General features: G+C 35.4%; 1 pseudogene; it reads right to left on the bottom strand.

The window, feature by feature from the left end:
- LOC149532135 (60S ribosomal export protein NMD3-like) overlaps positions 1-15,118 on the bottom strand; it is a 136,108-nt pseudogene that overhangs the window by 32,015 nt on the left and 88,975 nt on the right.

Below are 15,118 nucleotides of genomic sequence, written 5' to 3'. Positions count from 1 at the left end.
TTATACAAGCTTTTCTTTTTTCTATGTTTCAAGAAACCAAGTCTAAAGTTTTCACATGTTTAAGTTTCAAAAGATACTTAGCATTATTTAAGTTTTAGTTTAGTTCAACTAGTTCGAGTGTTCAAGTTTGTAATAGATACATATCATAGTTTAAGTTTTGTTTTAGTTCAACTAGTTAACAACTAGTGGCATTCCAATATACCCAGAGCTCCCAATGTAGAAACTCGAGCTTTGATACTAGATTTAATGCCCTACCAAGGAACCCAAATGAATTATCCTAAATTTTTACTAAGTTTTCCAAACATTTTTTTATATAAAATTTTTCATAATATATCTAATAGAGAAAACATGATTAACCAATCGAATAATGCATTTTAAATTTCAATTTCTTTTCCAAACCCCATCCTAAAATTTAGATAATCTCATAATGAAGAACAATTAAAATATATGACAAGGGTTTCAATTTGTAACCACATCTAAAATTCTAAAAATAGATTTAAGAATGAATAACTGCTGTACAAATAAACCCACAAGATCCTACCTAGATCTAGTGTTAAGATGACAAATGCACATAGCCCACAAACAATTCCCTTTTTCTGAAATCCTTGCTCTCCAAAATTGCTCTTTCAAAACTCGGTTCTTGAGAAATGAACTCCAAATTGCCAATAAAGAGTTTTCCCTCAAATTTAGGGCTTTGGTTGTGCAATCGTGTGAAAAGCCCTTTACCTTTATTATTTAATTATATTTTAACATTCATGCACAACCTTTTTCCATCTACTTAAAATATCTTTATTAAATAATTTTCTTTCTCTTTTTAATTAATTCTTGAGACATCTAAAAATATTTATTAACTTAACTAATAATAATATTTAACATTTATTTATAAATGAACTCCTAAATATATTATTATTAAATTAAATAAATATTATTATGCCAAAAATATACTTTAACTAAATCTTTAAATTTAATTCCTTTATTTAATTAATTTTTCAATTAAGTAAATATAATTAAATATCAAATTTCTTTATAAAATTTCTATTAAATTAAATCATTAATTATTCTTTTAATTTGATTTAATTATAATTGAAAATAATCACAAACCCACAAGACTAACATGAAAACCCATAATAAAGTATAAAATACTAGATCAAGCTCAAGGGTTAAAATCACAAATTTATGTCACTTGAAAAATTTAGAAGGTAAACAACTCAGGTACTTTTCCTACTTTCGAGGACAATTGGCTTAAGGATAGGATTCAAACTCATGAGTTATCTCCCCTCTCTTACCATTGAGATATTGCGATAGGTGTGGTCATCTTGGCAATTCAAGGAAGTCGATACCCAATACCTGCAATCTACATAAAATCTGCACATGTACAATTACATATAATCTAAACTAAACAAGAAATAATGGGAAGTGGTGCATCATGTAGATCTCGACTAGCAGGTGACTACGAATCCCTCCCTCAACCATATCGAAAACATCATACATGAAATAAAACATACAAGTACACTAGACACATGTAGGTATGGGGTTTGTATCCATAGAAAACACATACAAATAATCCATCTAACTATCATCATTGAAGAGTAATCATGCATACATGAAATAACTAGCACCAAAGTAACTCATCATGTAATCAACTAAGTATGAAATAATATCCAACAATCTGAAAATCAAAGGTAGCTAATCATCAAGCATAAACATAAAGTTGGCCTAAAAGAGTCTGAAAATACAATCAAATAAGTCAACTAGGGGTAGTTATTACATCCACTTCCCCTATACTTAGGCTTATTCCTAGAAACCTAAAAGAAAGATAAAACTAAACTAGGGGTAGGTATTACAACTCACTTCTAACCTAGCGTGCTTGAAATCCTTTAACCAGGTCACATTTAACAATGTGTATTGTAACCTTTAATAGGGTTGGCCTTTCATAGGGCATCACTTTAGAAGAGTGAGAATTGGTAGCATGTTATTGGTGATTTTTTCTAAATTAAGTTTCCACATAAAATCTTTGTGTCAAATTGTGTGGATTTGCTTATGGTATTTCATGTTTACATTTCTACAAAGTTATTTTAACCTAGGATAGTAACCTACTAAGTTAAGGTATTGTATGATCTAGTAGATGCATGCATGTTAAGGTTTTTTGGATATGGATTTGAGTAGCACTGAAATTTTTTATTTGTACATCTAGACCTTGGATAACTAATTCATCCCCCTCTTAGTTATTCTAGAGAATTCCAACACCAATTTGGGTTTATTTGAACCCTTGTACAATTATCACACATGTGCTCTTGTTACACATACTACTACACCTTTAATATTGGTGTTTATAGGGTTATGAATAGTCAACTTGTGGCTATCTTTATCATTAATTAATTTATGTTATTATTATTATTATATTATTATTTAGGTAGGTAGTTTGGCCTAGATGTTATGTAGGGTTGTGCCTATTCAACCTAAGCATAATTAGGTATATATAGAAGGTTGTGAGTCTTATTTCAACATGATATTGTGAAGTGTGTTCCCATTGGAGATATTTGGAGGTTGCCCCCTCGAAGTCTCCTATTAATGCCATTTATTATCAAGTATTTATATAATATTTCATACTATTTATTCTATTGTGCAAGTTATTTCATTACAAGTGGTATCAAAGCATGATCTTGGCACCATAGAGGCAAGATTTTTTTCTTAGCATTGAAACAATTTTTGGAAGAGCATTGTTGAGATCTGATTGAAAAGATCATTATTGAAAGAGATCATTGAAAGAGGGATATGTTGAAGAAGACTATGTGTTTCAATCATTTCTTTGTCATTAATGTCAAACTTACTATTTTCTAGTAAGACAACTGCTTATAAAATTCAAGTATTATCACTTAATTGATTGATGAAGAGGATTTGATCAATAAGATGTAACAAAAGCACCGATTACGGGACAATACATAAAGGTAACAGAAGGTATCCATGCCATAGAGGCAAAGCTAGCAACATCACCTGCAATAATATCACATCAACAGACCCCACAGTTCATGTAGCACCAACTGTTCTATAGGCAGTTGATGGACCAACATAAATTGAATGAAGAGAGGAAAGGTTGAGTTATGATTATGTAATAAAGTGCAAGGATTAGTTAAGATAGTGATGATATGATGTATTGGTAATCTACTTAAGGTTACAAAGGTTGGTTACACTTAGAAAGTTTACAACAATAAGTTACACAATTTTTCTACCAAGCTTGACCAAGGGGATAGTAGGTGCCAAGAAAAGTCAGTGCAAGCTGATTAAAAAATTCTAGTGGATGGCAAGCAAGATAGTTGATGTTGAGTAAAGTTTAGATGATGCCAAGCATCAATAAAATTTATTTGATGTTGAGTGATTTCATAATAGATTCTAAGCAATGTAGTATGTGCAAAGCATCAAAAGGTTGATAATGCTGAGCTACTGCATTATTGTAAAGATTAAAGATTCCCTAAATCTAAGTTGACACATTTATTTTCTTGAATTTTGTGAACCAGGGGAAAGATAAAGTTGATGAGCTGGTGGCACAGAATTTGATGTAAACCATTTTTAGGAAAATTCAGATGGATTCTAGAAGAAGTTTCTAGAAGAGATATGAGATATGGGGTAGATAAATTGTATCCTACCTAATCCATCCAAACCCTAATTTTGACAATGAAAAATGAGTAGGAAAATATCCTAATTTCCTATTTATAAGAAATGTATGGTCATGAAGAAAAGTTTTTATGTGTGAGAACCTAAGGGAGACAAGGAGTTAATGGTTTTTCTTACCTAAGAAAAGAGTCTACAATGACATGTTAAGAAAGAAGGCTTGAGTAGATAAATGTTTGAGGGGTGAACAAGCTATTAGAGCTGAAAAGTATGAAGGCCAAGTAGAATTAAGGACTGAACATAGATCTATAATCTACAAGAGAAGTTGTAAGTTGTATTAGATCAAAGCTATGCTGTTACTCACTAACAATTGTACCAGTCTAGGGTAAATATTTTGGATTAAGGTTGACCTAATATTCATTTGTAAATCCTTTAATTGGGTGGCATTCCAAGTGAATGGCCTAAAGTCCTCTAACAAGGTTCACTTCTAAAAGAGTGATTAAAATCCCTTAACCAGGCACATTCAATAGTGTATATTATAACCTTTAATAAGGCATCACTTCAGAATAGTGAAAAGGAGTAGCATGTTATTGGTATTTTTTCTCAAATTGGGTTTCCATGTAAATCATTGTGTCAAGTGTGTTGATGAATCTATTATGTTTCATGCTTTACATTTTTGCAAGTTGATTTGACAATAACCTACAAGTTTTAGTGATTGCATAATCTTATGGATACATGCATGGATATGAATGTTTTATGGGTTCACTAAGTTGGGAGAAGTTTTATTTATACATCTGGACCTTGAATAGCCGATTCATCCTCCCCAGAGTTATTCTAAAGTATTCCAACAAGCATAACTTTCAAATCTTAGAAATTTTTTCAAATATTATAAAAGAGTTTTTGAAGAACATATTAAAGAAGCTATAGTCCATAATTCATTGGAATTGGAGAAAATTTGAGCAAATTATTGTAGAATTACTATTTCTACACAATTTTTTGAGATCTATAGATCTATCACATCTTGCCAAATTGAAGTATAACTTGTATTAGGTTTCTGAATACATAGTAGAGGAGATTAAATTTCAAAGCTTGGAGAAATTGAAGCAAAAATAAAAAAGGTTATTACAAAATTAGGAGAATTCTCTCTCAAGGCAGCAAACTTGCTAATTTTTTTAAAAAATTTTTGAGTAAGGGTATCCTGGCCCTAGCAAGTTACAGTAAAAAAATAAATTAAAAAATTGGAGAATTTACATTTTATTTGTGTGATTTATTTCAAAAAATTGGTTTCCTTCATGATCATGCCTCGAACAAGAGGCAAAAAGAATGCTACCACATCGAGGAAATCCTCTGATCAGGATTGGGAAACAACAAAAGATAGTAATCCCAATGAAGAAATATGTAAGTTCAAGTAAGATGTTAAGAGGGATATGTGTGACCTACAAGGAGATATATCAAATAAATGAAGCATGTTAAGTGCCTATATGAATTAAACAAAGAAGAAGTTCTCAAGAAATCAAGGTAAAACCTTCAAGTTAGTTAATAATGACACATTTTAATAGTCCTATTAGATCTAAGAATTTTTTTTCCAAAGGTGGATATGTGAAAATTTGATGGAAAGGATCATCTAACATGTATAAATCAAATGGAGAATTTTTTTGAGGTACATCAAACCCATATGGACAAAAGGTCACAATGGCTTCCTTATATCTAGAATCAGATCAATTCATTTGGTACCTGTATGCTAAAGAAATTGAGTTGTTGGAAGCAAGGGTTAACAAACAAACATTAGTTGATGTGCATGCATTAAAGATTCAACAATGAACTAAAATTAACTAACATTTGCTTGAGTTTTGAAACTCAAAGCAACCAACAACTCAAGTCCTCAAGCAACCTTAAACAACTAAAAAAAGGCACCCATGAGAGGCCTTGTTGGTATGTTGGATTGGAGGGATGTTTGGTGTACTCTCCTCAAACACAACTATGTTTGAATATCTTGATGTGTAGGTTCAAGTGTGATTGATGAAACTATGAAACTAAGCTATATGAGATGAAGAATACCTTAAATAATGGCTATGGAGGAAGCCATGTTTGAAAACATTCAAGGATGTAGAGATGGAATGCAATAAAGAAACTAAGCTAATGTGTAAGCTAAACTAGTATGCAAGTGAAATGAAGATCTAAATGCATGACATAGCTAAATCTAATAATGCAAATGCAATCTAAAATTAGCTATCAAGGGTTAGTATGCAACATGAAATCACTATGAAAACTCTCAAACTCAAACTAGCATGATAACACTATGAAAGATCAAAACTCAAACTAACATGATAACAATGCATGTGGAGGAGATGAAAATGCTTGAGACAAGGGCTGTATTTATAGGCTTGAGAGAGATCTTGGGTGAGGTGGCATCTATGTGGCATCCACATAGTGCAACAAGGAAACACATAAGCAAGTCATGCAAGTGGTCAACATTTAAAGTTTTCTCACACATGTTTGAGCACACACTTAGGCTTAAAAAGGAATTTAGCAAGATGATTAAGGGTAATTAAGTTGGATTAAAGGGTGGATAGGCTTAGGAAGCTGAAAGTGATGGGTGTAGACTAGGTTTTAGGCTAGGCTTAAGATTAAATTAAACAAGATTTAATTTAATCATAGGTTTAGAGAATTAATGAGATGGAGGGATTTAAATAAATAGAATTTATTTAAAAGGGAGATTTATGGAGGGCTATGTATTAAATAAATTTAACACATTAAGACTGGAGGTATTTAAATTAAATTTAAGTACCTTAGGGAAGTGAACCTATTTAATTAAATAAATTTAATTAAATAGGTAGAAGAATATGACAAATATAATTAATTAATAAATAATTAATTATAATGTCAAGGGCAATATTAAATAAATTAATAGTCTTTTGGGACAATTTTAAGCATCTACATTTTGCCCCTCTTTGATGTAACGTTAGGATGACATCATATCAAAGAAAAGAAAATATAGGTTTCCCTAGAGAAGATAGGAGTCCTAAGAGTGATGATAGAGGAGGGTGTTCACTCACAAAAATTGTGTAAAAAATAAAATTTGGGCAATTTTTGTGAAAAGGTCTTTGGAAGAAAGAAAAGGATGTAAATGGAGACATTGCATGGCTTGCGGGCAAACAGGGGACGCACATGGCTCAAGGAAGACACTACCTAAAAAGGGGGCCTTGGAGGGCCTATATAAGCCTCCAAGGGGCTCAAAGAAGGTCATTTGCACACCTAGAGAGTAGAGCATCTAGAGAAAAGATGAACCCTATTGATCATTTGAAGCTTGGTGAGCATGTCTGGGAGTACCAGTGAGTAGTTGAGATGGGCCCACCAGTAAGTCATCTGATCCTCTTTGTCATTTTGGTAGGTTAGGCTAGGGTAGGGACATTAATTTTTCCCTAAACGAGGCAAAAACATGATCATGACAAAGATGACAGTCTCCACCAGCGACCACATCATCCGCAGAGATGATAGGACCTATCTTGTCTTTTGCACAAATGATAGACAAGAGAAATGAGGTCCATTGAGATGATAGGGTTCAACCTATCATCTTCGTAGATGACCAAAAGGGTTTAGGGAAGCTGATACAGTGGTCCATTATTTGTCATCTCTGCAGACAACAAATCACCCATCATTAGCTAGGATGGTCATCTACACTGATCAACGTTTGCGCCGATCAACATTTGTTTGGATTGATGTCTATGCCAATCGATGTCTACATAGATTGATTTCTATGTCGATCAAGGTTTGTGCTGGTTGGGACCAATCGATGGAGGACAAGGTATGATGCCCCATTCTGGGGATAACTTAGGCTAAGGAAACTAACCCTCTGCATGTCTATGCTATAGGAGGATACTGTGTTGTTTAGGTCAAGGGAGCATTATCCGTCGACCATGGTACTAGAGGTGAGGTTGATTGACATAGATTGGGGACACATCTAGCTATGTGGGTTGGAGCACATCCACAAGTGGCTAGACCTAAGGGCACACTTAGCATAGCTATCAGCTCTCATTGAGTGATGACACACACCGATAGGGAGCTTTCATCTACCTATGGGAGAGGTAATGGTCACATTGTTGGATGTGCAACAAATTTTGTGAGTGCCCATCTAGGAGAACTATCTAGAGTATGTGCTGGAGGGCTCAGACCCATACCTGTATGAGTGCTTTGGATGATGATGATAGAGACTACCGATCTAGAGATCATGGCTGTCATGAAGGGGAGCCTTGGAGCAGAGACTACGCCAATTGGCAGTATATCTAGCATCTCTGATCTAGTGTATGCTACCAGACCATGCTAGGCATGGTTTTCCTATTAGCTAGGCATTGGTGCTAAGCACCCTTCTACAAGAGGATAGAGAGGTCTATTGCTAGGGCTAGATCATCTTGGTAGAGCTATATCACAATTTGCACATGTGTGCATATCAAACATAGAGGATCATGGAGCCAGGACTACCTTTACTAATGGTATGGTCTTGGGAGCATATATGAGTCACATGATCGATCACTAGATGGGAGACAAGACATCCCAGCAAGCTATTCACTTGCAGATATTGGGCACCTATTTAGTACACCTCCACAAAGTTGATGGGATTTTGGCAATAGTGTTTAGATGAGATTATTATATTCGAGTGGACTCTGTATGATGGGATGGAGTAGTGGGGTACAGTTTTGGCTACAAGTAGAAAGGATGACTTAGAGAATCAGATGCATCTCCATTTTACATAGACCAACTGCTAGATTATCAGACACTCTATTCATGTGGTTATGCGTTATATGCCTTTGAAGGTACAATGGCAGTTTGGTAGGATCTAGGATGTGGTTTCAGATAGGTTTTTGTACCCTATCATGTCTTGAGAGTATGGTAGACTTTGGGGTCATGGGACCACACTGTAGTTAGCACAAAGCTCATGGTTACTGATGCATCCAGTGCCCTGAGTACACAAGCAAGATTGCAGGGATGTAGGCATGAAAACAACATATGCATAGTGGTAGGCAACACATCAGCCCATGAGACTGATAGTGCCTGGGGCACCTCCTCTAGCAGAGCAGGCGTGCAGGGATGGGGATGGAGTAGGGGATGGTGGGCAAGTAGCCATGATGCCACCACTAGCACAAGGGGGCACAAGAGGGGCCAAGAGGGTGTAGATCCCAGACGAGGAGAGGTCCAATGCTAGTTTCACCACTAGTACCACTAGAGGCACCAGTATAGGTGCCAGGATAGGGGCCATAGGTATAGGTATAGGTTCCACCAAGTGGATAGAGATAGGGGCCAGTAGAGGACCCACACATGGTGAGGACTAAGTGGGATAGCCTCTGTGTAGAGGTAACCCAATTACAGGGGGTGGCACAAGTGCAATAGGCACGAGCAGATAGCCTAGAGTAGGCCATGGTGGCCATACAGGTAGAGCTACAGGCTTAGAGGGCTAGAGGAGATAGTGCACAGGAGGCTCTAGCAGCCTTATAGGCATAGATGGATGCCAGAGAGTTTGTAGGTATGGAGGTCCATGTAGATGCCGAGGAGCTGGTAGAGCTAGAGAGATTCTGAGGGGAGGTGGCTACATTATGAGCCAAGCGAGCTACCCATTAGGCATAGTTAGACAGATACCATAGGCAAAGGGACATAGCGAGATAGATGCTAGAGCCTAGGGAAGTCGTCATAGTCATGCAAGAGGCCATCTCAACTAGTCGAGCAAAGGCATGAGCCATACAAGAGGTGGCTTACTATAGATCATTATATCATGAGGCTATGCCTGCCAACTAGCGGTAGCCAGATTTTGAGAAAGGTGCCAACTCACGAACCACAGGGGCAGAACTAGATCATAGCAGTTTGTAGGACAATAGAGACCTCCTTGAGGGGGGATATAGGGGGGCTGGGCCCTCCCAACTAGCGGCTTGATTTTTTATAGCGATAAGTTTTGATAGATATGTGCAGATGCAACAAGTTTTTGATGATGCATTTGTACTGCATGATTTTGTATACATCTGTATAGACATTATTTTATGTGTATATGATGCATATGATATCTATGATGTGGATACTAACATTTGTGATGCAATATGTGTGTGATGTGATGTTTCCTATGATGTATACATATGTATATGATGCCTAATATGTGGATGATGCAAGTTTGCTGACAATTATGAGATGTATGCATTGCTTTATTTTACATGTATGGATGCATTTATGAGATGTTTTATGATGGATATGCCCCTAGATGCATGTGTTAACATGGATGTATGTAAATGAATTAATCATTCAAACTAACTAAATGAACAAAATGCCTAATGAAAACTTATGAATGTAACATAAAATGAAAATGTAAAATAAATGAGCCTAATGAATAAATATTTGTCAAAAATTTTCACTCATAGAAACCAAGTAGCATAACATAGGAGGGGGGGAAATAAACAGAACCCTTGTCTCAAGCATGGCTCAATGACACCCTATACTACATGAAACCTAACTACATGATATCAAGAGATTCAATTGTATTTATATGAAAGAGCATGCCTTAGTTTGATTTTGCAAATGAGTTTATGCATTATATGCTATAGAAGCATAAATGACATGACTCTTTTGCATAGATTAGAGACTTTAGAACAATAGGTGTAGTTTACATAGTCATGATGGACCAAATGTCATATACGTGCTGGAGAGGTCTAGGTACACACTAGTACATTTGAGGCCATTTTTTGACCAAAATTGGTCAAAATTTTGACCCAATTTTTGACCAAAGTTTGACCAAATTTGACCAACCCATTGGTCAAAGTTTTTCTCATCAAAATTTTGACCAACCTACTAGTTGGTCAAAAATTGTCAAACATGTTGGCCCAAGTTCTGCCAAGCATTGGTCAAAATTTTGACCAACACTTGGTAGTTCTCGACCAAACATTGGTCAAAATTTTGACCAATACTTGGTAATTCTCAACCAAACATTGGTCGAGAACTATCAAACATGTTGGCCCAAATTTTGCCAAGCATTGGTCAAAATTTTGACCAATTCTTGGATGTTCTCGACCAAACATTGTCAAAAACTCCAAGTATTGGTCTAGATTTTGACCAATGTTTGGTCGAGAACATCCAAGCATTGGTCATTTTTTTTAGGCTCGCACTTGTTGAGGTCCACTTTAGCAATGGCCCTTCCTATGAAATTTTTGTCTAAAACCTTTCTAATGAGATAATGTGTTATGAGCTCTTCATCAATGGGACATAACGTGAATCTAGGAGGCAGTTGTGCATCACCCATATCATGATTGTAACTAAAGTTAAGAGCCTCTATTATTGAATTCTCTTCCCTATCACCCATATTCATTTCCTTTGCTATGGGAAATAAGGAAGAGAATTCAATAATAGAGGCTCTTAACTTTAGTTACAGTCATGATATAGGTGATGCACAACTACCTCCTAGATTCATGTTCCATCCGATTGATGAAGAGCTTATAACACATTATCTCATTAGAAAGGTTTTAGACAAAAATTTCATAGGAAGGGCCATTGCTGAAGTGGACCTCCACAAGTGTTTGCCTCAGGGAGGGTTCAATTGCCTCCTTTATTATTCACTATGCATATAATCCCACACACCCATTTGATCTCAAATGATGATGTACTGAATGTTGAGTGTCTACGCTGAGTGCTCCAAAACCATCCATTTCATGCCTTAATTTATACACAATGTCTTTCTAGTTTCTTTCTACTCGCACGCCCATTTCATTTCATATGATCATCTAAAAATTGTGTCACTCTAAGCTCTCAACTGTTTCCTCTTGATTGATCATCTCATAACTATTGAATGAGAGCTTTGGGATAAGCTATAGGAATCCATCAAAGCATAAAGGATTTTGTCAGACAATGTAGATGAAGTAGTAGCATTTGCCTTGGGAGACATGCTTGCAAAATGGAAGCATAGATAAGTCATGTGAACTATTTGACAGGATGCCTAAACATAATGTGGTCATCAAAAGCCATGGTTTCTAGATATGCACAAAATAGATATATTGAGAGAACATATTTATTTAAGTTGCAATTGCCCTGGTAGACATGCATGCAAAATGTGGAATCCTAGATGAATAATTCAATTGAATCCTCCTCCTAAAGGAAGGCTACAACAAATACATAGTTCAATTGAATGTGTTGGTGTTTGAAACTACTGATCAACAAAATGCTCAATATCACAGTGAAATTACTCACAAAATTGAAGGATTAGCCAATTCCTAGTAGGAAATACATGAATAAACCACTTTGACCCAACTTCAACAAAACCAAAAATGGTTTTCTACTCTTTAGGCTCTGCTAAACCAAGGCAGGTATACCTAGGGATGATTCTAATGCAAACTATGGTACAAAATTATCTTAGTTTCATTCTAATTATCATCTTTTACCCTCAGGCACATACATAGTTAATTATTTAAAAGCTTCTCAAATCTATATGCATCCCCTATAAGAAAATCTAGTTATAAATCTCTTATTAGTTTACAAGTATTCTTAGAATTAGTGGCTATTTAAGACTCAAAATTTTTTATGCAAACAAGTGGTAACCAACATTTGTAACTTTAAACAAAATAGAATGAAATAGTTTTGATTTTTTAAAAGTGATTTGATATGTAGCAACAGAATTCACCCTTGCCCATTTCTGACTCATGTGACCAGTGCCCTATCCATTGGGCAAAAAATTGACTATTGGTAGGAGATCTAATTCAAATAACTTGCAAATGAATAAATCAATTGTAATCACCCATTTCCCTTCTTATGAAATATCCATTTTATAAGCTCACAAACCCTACTAATTCACTGAAGCATTTCCATAATTCCTTGAATTATAAGAAACAATAATACTAGCATACAACCCATCCAGATTGCATTCAGCCAATTAAACCTTATTTAAGTGACTTCAATGTAAACAAACTCATAAAATGGAGATAGAAATTGGTGACACAAATATAGTGTTAATACCCCTTTGTATTATCCTTTTGAATGACTAATACAATAACCATTAGAATTCAAAGAAAAGCCCAGAACATCTTCCTGATTCTGTCATTTCAATATCACCAGAGAGTACAAGTGGAAGCAAACTCAAAACAACTACATACTATTGGGCCGATTGTCTGTACTTTTCTTGAGAAACACAAAAATTATACAAGTTTTCAGACCATCACATTGCCTTGAAAACTCATTTAATTTATATAGACATGAGTTGCAACAAGCAAAGGGAAATTGTGATCAACAAGTGTCCTTCCAAACAAGAAACAAAAAATCATAACAAGAGACAAAAATGTGCATAACAGAATGCCAAGCACATCAAAAATTCTTTGGGTAGGCCTGTTTCTATTACTGCTGCAAATCATCAACTTTTGATTTGTCCCCTACTATTTTGGATCTTCAGAATACATGGCTAGCATACTAGCCAACAAAGGGTTATCCTGTGGTGCCTCCAAATCAATTTTTTCCCGTGGATTTTCACTGCTTTCACCTTGAACAGGCAATATTACTTTTTCACCTTCTTCTTTTATCATATCTGGTGCTGATGTGTCAATGATCTGCACCTCACCTTTTAGTTCTTCATCATCAATACCACCTTCTTCTAACTGCTCATCAGAAGTAATATCTACCATCTAGATGTTAAACTGTGCGTCATCAAGCTAGCTAAATTGTAGGATATCATCTTGCTTCTTTAATATATAGTTAGCGTCATTTTTGAGACCAACAAACTCTTGTCTCAAAGAATAAAAAAATAACTAGACTTTAACCAATTCCTCTATCATGATGGCCCACCAGGCATGTCCTTTTTTGTTTACAACTTTATTTATCCTTATGCGGAATAAGTCATCTAGTTCTTTACTCCATGCATCATTATTTTTCAATTTACTTTTTCTATCCAAGGCACAAGGAAACAAATCAAATTTTTGATTCTTGTACTTTCTTAAATAAGAAACAATTTTCAGTTGCAGAGCAATTCTCCTGTTATCAAAATCTGATAGATCATTAGCAACATCATACATTTTTTCAATATGGCCATGGGAAGACCTTATAACTAAATAACATAAAAGGGTGATTTCTTTCTCCCTTTTCCCCCACTTATTAACAATAGACTTGAGGGTTTCATCATGGGTTTTTAGTTCCTCCCATATACTTGTTACTCTTTCCAACTGATCATAGAATAAGGGCCATTCAATTTTATCTACTAAATACATTAGGGCCTTTCTAAGCTTATCCTCATATTGCATATTTAACTCTACATGTAAGGCCCATAGCTTGCTTTTCTCTTCTTCAAAATCCTTAGCTATGTAATAATCTGGCCTTTGAGGTGTGTCTAGTATTTCTACAAGGGGGGTGGATTTCAAAGGTTCCACTAGAGGACGGGGGTATGTTATTCTTGGCTTGGTAGACTTCCCCATTAGCTTGTCTTCAAGCTCAATTCTCATTTTTACCTCCTTATTATAGGCCTCAAGAATTGTTTCATATTTATTTTGTAACTTAAACATAGATTATTCCTCCTTCCTAGTAGTGGCCAAAAGAAATTTGAATGAATCCGCATTCCAGTGTGCTGCCTGCACATGTGAAGTATCAACAACCCTTCTTAGAATTATGTTTCCCATCAATCCTGACTCATCTGATTTTGATGGTGTGGCTCTAGATGCTCTTGTTAATGACCAACTAACCAATGCAACTTGATCCTCAACAAATGTAGTACCCCTGAAATCCTTTTCATTATGATCTTGCAAATTCAATTTATTTGAAATAGAACTAAAAACTAAGGCATCAACAATATCCCAATTTGGTAAGAATAAAATGTTAGATGCCTTCACCATTTTCCTCCCCTCCTCAAGGCTTATATTCTAAAATTATTTCATCATTTCTTCTTTAGTTTGTTTCTGGATGGAAGCTTCATCCATTTCTGGATGCTCTATTTTTAAGCTTTTGCATCTCTCTTCAAAAAATCCATGTTTACCCTCCATGCAAACTGTTGGAAAGCCTGAGATCTCACGAAACTGTCATCAACCAAAAATTGATGACTTGCCTATTCTAACATAGGGTCTAATTCCCTACCTATATAGTCTACTACTATTAGATCCAAACTTGAGAGGGGAGGTTTTGGAGGGTTTCCCTCATCTAATTCTGCTTGAGTAATAAAAATACATCCCTGTGATCCCATCTGTTCAATCTGCTAACCAGTGAGCTGTTCTTCTCCAATCCTCAAAGGGGATTGAGTGGGTGAATATTCCTCAATTTGAGGCCTCTCTTATTTCATTACCTTCTTCCTCAAATAGAGAAACAAAGTGGCACCATACTTTCTTTTAAATTTGCGTCGTTGATCTTCAAAAACTCCTATGATCATGGAATGAAAACTAGGCTGACTCACATTTCCTCTTAACATGTTGATGGTCAACCAAATAAAATAACTCCATTTGTACCTTTCCTCTAATGCTGGCATTTCAAATTGGGCCCATGGCCCATAGATGACTGAGGACATGTGTCATCAACTCAC

The sequence above is a fragment of the Cupressus sempervirens genome, chromosome 11 (genome assembly GCF_028749045.1).
Source record: "Cupressus sempervirens isolate cs-2001-9-10 chromosome 11, ASM2874904v1, whole genome shotgun sequence".
NCBI lineage: Eukaryota > Viridiplantae > Streptophyta > Pinopsida > Cupressales > Cupressaceae > Cupressus > Cupressus sempervirens.
Note: the sequence above shows the minus strand (reverse complement) of the source record. Positions and strands in the feature narration are given on the sequence as shown.